This window comes from Lepus europaeus, chromosome 1, assembly GCF_033115175.1.
Source record: "Lepus europaeus isolate LE1 chromosome 1, mLepTim1.pri, whole genome shotgun sequence".
In the NCBI taxonomy this organism is placed as follows: domain Eukaryota; kingdom Metazoa; phylum Chordata; class Mammalia; order Lagomorpha; family Leporidae; genus Lepus; species Lepus europaeus.
Window position 1 is genome coordinate 56,374,298 of NC_084827.1, and position 5,426 is coordinate 56,379,723.

Below are 5,426 nucleotides of genomic sequence, written 5' to 3' on the forward strand. Positions count from 1 at the left end.
GCGCCGTGTTCCAGAAGTGTTCCTCTCGGGGGACTGTACACCCCTTCTGGTTTGTTTCACAGGTAAGAGAACTTGTCTAAGAAGTCTCTCGAAACCACTGCACAGGCTCCAGGAAGCACACAGCTCAGAGCAGAGAGACCTCTTCCATGGACTGACCGCGGTGCACAGCTGGGACATTCGTTCACCTTCCAGAACCACCACCAAGAACCAAGACGGGTGTGTGTGTGTGTGTGTGTGTGTGAGAGAGAGAGCGAGCGAGCGACACAGAGAGAGAGGTGCCCGGGACACAGCGGGCAGAAAGTTCTTGTCTAAAGCGGCCACGGTGCCTTGAGCCTTCGGGAAAGGACCACACCTTTTCTGCCACTTGCACTCATATTTGAAGACAACTGGGAGGCCGTCTGCTGACAGAGCCATCGTCTTTAAAACCCAAGGAATCTCCATGGTAGAATGGTTTTGCCAACACAGGTGCCTCTGGTCGTAAGAGCGTTTTGCCCAGTGAGTGAATAAAATCATCGTTCCAGAAAACCAGCTCACAGAGGCCAGTGTGTGAGTTCTGCTGCGTCTTCAGAACCCTGGGATAATTGCACGCCAACAGGCCCCCTGGAACAGGAAGCAGATCACAGACAGCCACACGCTGGAGGACTTGAGCAAAATAAAACAAAATGAGGCCAAGCCCTCCACCAAAAAAAAAAAAAAAAAAGAATGCTGTAGGATTTGCTTAATGTGGGGCAGGTGAGCACGAGGGAAGAGACAGGAAAGGGAGCCCCCAGCTCCCCAGCCGACAGCTCCGGCGTCTTCTCTCTCTTCTCTCTGCTGTCCTAGGGGCTTTTGAGTTCCGACGTTTGCACCTGGAGGTAAATCTTGCTTTCTTTGGGCTTTGCTTTCCTCCGGAGGTTCTCGGCGTCCTCGATGGTCTCCGGCAACGCCATGCCCTTGGTCTCTGGAAGCAGCAGGGTCATTCCCCCCCGCCAGCAGGCCCAGCACTCCGAAAACAATGAGCGGTAAAGGCTGCCAGACCTCCATCAGCCGGAAGACCATGAAGGGGGTGATGATGCCGCCGACGTCACACAACGCAGAACACACCATCACCCCAAGGTTCCTGACGAACATGGGGTACAGCTCGGCGTTCACCAGGCAGATCATCTGCAGCACAATGGTGGCCCCCATGCGGCCGACGCAGGACAGGACGATGGTCAGCCAGTGCAGATCTTGGGGGATGAAGATCAGGATGACGGAGGCCACCCCCGCCGCCAGATTTGACACGGCCATGAGGTAGATGTGGCCAACGCGGTCGATGGTAACCAGGATGACGAAGGCAGCGGGGAATTCCACCAGAGAGGAGTAGAAGAAATCCAGGTACAGGTTCGTGCCAGTGGCCCCCATGTGCAAGATGAGGCCTTGGTAGAGCACGGAGCAGGTGAACCATAGGAACATGAGGATGAAGGTGTGCTTCCTGAGGTGTGCTTCATGAGGATGAAGGTGTGCGAAACAGGTCTGCCAGCGACGGGCTCAGCTTCTCTGTGACGTCCTCATCGAGGGAGAGCATCTTGAGATCAGCAGGAGGCAGCTTCCTGTTCTTCTGAGCGATGTTGTCCATGATCTTAACAGCGTCCGTGTTTCTCTTCTGAGACAACAGCCATCGAGGGGACTCGGGCACGCACCAGTAGTAGAAGAGGCAGAGGAAGGTCGGCAGGGACACGGTGAGCTGCAGCCAGCGCCAGTGCGGGATGGCGTAGGCGACGCCCGAGAGGGCCACCAGCCCCACAGAGAAGGCCACCTGGTACAGGATGGCCACCGTCCTCCCGTAGCCCGAGCCCACGAACTCTGTGATCAGGATGTAGCCGGACATTCAGCTGCCCTTGCTGACCAGCCCTTGCAGCAGGCGGAAGAGCAGCATGGACGTGTAGTCTGGCGCCACGGCCGTGAGCACCCCTGACACCGCATTGATCAGGGTGGTCAGCAGCAGACACAGCTTGCGGCCAAACCTGTCTGCGATGTAGCCGACACCCAGGGAGCCGAGGAAGAAGCCCAGGTTCACGAAGGACTGGAACAGGTCCACCTTCCAGGCGTCAGCGCACACCAGGTTGAACTCGGTGATGATGGAGGAGCCCGGCGTGTCATACACCCAGCCGTGCTCGCAGGGGCCCAGCGGCAGGTGGCTCCTGTTGGGGGCCAGGCTGGCCAGTGGGTCCACACAGCCCAGGGAGCTCTGGTTCCAGTCCACCTCATAGCGCATGCACTGGCGGACGAAGGCCCCGTCGGCGGCGCCCAGGCCCGGCACCGTGTAGTTCAGCTCCTCCTCCTGGCTCCAGCCGCAGCGCTGGCTCAGCTCGGCCACGCCGGGGCTCCGGCAGCGGTGGTCGGGGGTGAAGCCCAGGAAGACGATGCCCAGGTAGATGGGGGCTAGGATGGCCGAGATCAGATACAGGATGAGGAAGGTTCGCTTCTGGAACCAGCCGAACTCCCCGACCTGCTCCAGAACATCGTCCTCGGTGGGCATGGTGGCGGCCCGTGCACCCGCACCCTCAGCTGGCCCGCTCTGGGCTGTAATGGCTGCCTTCAGCGTCTCATTGAAAGTTCTCTGAAATGGGGTGGTTTGGAGTCAAGTTGCTGCCACAGCATGATACGGCTGAAAGGCAGCCAACTGGAGGCAACCTTTTACCCCGACTGCTGGGTCCCGGGCCAGGGGGAGAACACGAGGCTGGCGGCCACAGCGTTGTTTGCTTTGTGGGGAAGCGAGGGGAGCAGCCCCTAGAGGCCTGGAATTCTCCCGCTGCGTGGGACAGCTCGGCGGCCATAACCCTCCTCTCAGAGGGCCCTAAATTTTTAAGATCTGTAAAAGCCAAAAATGATCAGCAAGGAATAGAAACAGTAGCTCTTCCTCACCTAAGTCAGCTTACTTTTCATGGTTTCAGTCACCCAGGTTGAGCTGCAATCTGAAAATGTTAAATGGAAAAATTCCAGAAATAAATAGTGAGTTGCACACTGTTTTATGTGATGAGGCCTCCTGTCACTTCTGTCCTTCCAGCTTCTTCTCATGAATTGTCTCTTCATCCAGCACCCTTATATAGTCTATGCTGTCTACTTGTTAGTCATGTAGTACCCCTCTCAGCTATTGAGTCAACTGCTGTGGTATCACCGTAAGGGTACTCAGGGTACCCTTAACTTATTTAATAATGTCCCTCTGTTCAAGAAAAATGATGCTGGCAATTTGGGTTTGCCAGAGATTAACTGTGACTGCTTCATTCAGGTAGAAAGTTGAAGATATATTTGGAGAGAAAGAGAGAGAGAGAGAAACCACATTCCTCATAACTTTTATTACAGCTATTACAATTATTGCATTTTATCCTTAGTTCTTATTGTGGATTTCTTACAGTGCTGCATTTATAAATTAAACTTTATCATTGACATGTGTGGATAGGAAACATAATATATATAGGCTTTGTTGCTATCTGTGTTTTCAGCATCTGCTACAGTTCTTAAAATGTGTGCCTCTTGGATAAGGGGATGTACTATATATGACATATACAAAATATATATTGTATATGCCTATGTATACACACACATGCACACACACACATTTTTTATTCATTTGGAAGGCAGAGTTAGAGAGAGAGAGAGAGAGAGAGAGATCTTTCATCCTCTAGTTTGGTAACCAAATGGTTGCAATGGCCAAGGTTGGGCCAGGCCTTAGTCAGCAGACAAGAGATTCTTCAGGGTCTCCCATTCAAGTGGCAGGGGCTCAAGCACTTGGACCATCTTTTGCTGCTTTTCCAGGCTATTATCAGGGATCTGGATTGGAAGTGGATCAGCTGTGACAAGTACCCATGCCTGATTGGAATGCTGGTATTGCCGGTGGCAAATTAACTCCCTATGACATACTCTGGCCAAATGGCCAAATATATATATATATATATATATATATATATATATATATATATATATGTGTGTGTGTGTGTGTGTATATTCCTTGTATATACATGAGTGTGTTTTATATATACTCTTTAACTATAAATACAGCACAGGTACAATAAAATGTTTATTGCAGCAATACTTGTAAATATAGAAAAGTGTAAAAGTATAGACATCCTAAATCACCTCTAAAATAACTAACAAATAGTGTTCCAGGTAAAAAATAAAAGGAAACACATCTAAACAGCATATAGGTATAGATTTCAAAGCTTATTTTGAATATGGTGTGGTATGTCCATAGTGCCATATAATTTAAAAACATACAACTAACCAAGCACAGAAAAGGAAACCTGTTGAAGTGAAAGGGACACCATGAGAATCAGTGACTTGATCAGCCCTTGTCCTGACTGTGATGCACAGTTTAATACTTTATCCCTTTTAGTATTTTTTTGTTCTATTTAATACTATTGGTTGAACTCTGTAATTAACACACAATTATTCTTAGGTGCTTACATTTAACTGAAAAGTAATCCCTGTTAAATATAAGAGTGGGAATAAGAGAGGGAGGAGATGTACAATTTGGGACATGCTCAAGCTGACTTGCCCCAAATGGTGGAGTTAGAAATGTGCCAGGGAATTCCAATACAATCCCATCAAGGTTGCATGTATGTACCAATGCCACTTCACTAGTCCAAGTGTTCATCTTCAGTTCACAATTGATCACACTGATAGGTGTAAGAGTCAAACGGATCACACAAACAAGACTAGTGTCTGCTAATACTAACTGATAGAATCAAAAAGGGAGAGAACGATCCTACATGGGAAGTGGGATACACAACAGACTCATAGAATGGCAGATGTCCTAAATAGCACTCTGGCCTCAGAATCAGCCCTTAAGTCATTTGGATCTGGCTCAAGAGCCCATGAGAGTATTTTAGGCATGGAAAGCCAAGACACTCTGGAAAAAAAAAAAAAAAAAACTAAATGAAAGGTCTCTGCGAGTGAGATCCCAATAGAAAGAACGGGCCATCAAAGAAGGAGGTACCTTTCTCTGAAGGAGGAGAGAACTTCCACTTTGACTATGACCTTGTCTAAATAAGATCGAAGTTGGCAAACTCAAAAGGCTTCCATAGCCTTGGCAACTCATGACTAGAACCTAGGGAGATGACTGACGCCATAAACAAGAGTGTCAAATTGTTAAGTCAACAACAAGAGTCACTGTGCACTTACTCCTCATGTAGGATCTTTGTCCTTAATGTGTTCTCCAATGTGAATTAATGCTGTAACTAGTACTGAAACAGTATTTTACACTTTATGTTCTGTGTGGGTGCAAACTGTTGAAATCTTTACTTAATATATACTAAATCGATCTTCTGTATATAAAGATAATTGAAAATGAAAAAAAAATTTAAAACACTGCACTCAAAATGCTACATTTGTAAATATGTTGTATTGTTTCAAACAATGTTGAGTATATATTTTTCTTAGGAAGTTTGCTGTATGGTGTGTATCTG

General features: G+C 48.4%; 1 pseudogene; it reads right to left on the minus strand.

The window, feature by feature from the left end:
- Nucleotides 1-248: 248 nt before the first annotated feature.
- LOC133765488 (solute carrier family 22 member 1-like) lies at nt 249-2,537 on the minus strand (annotated as a pseudogene).
- Between the last annotated feature and the right edge of the window lie 2,889 nt (nt 2,538-5,426).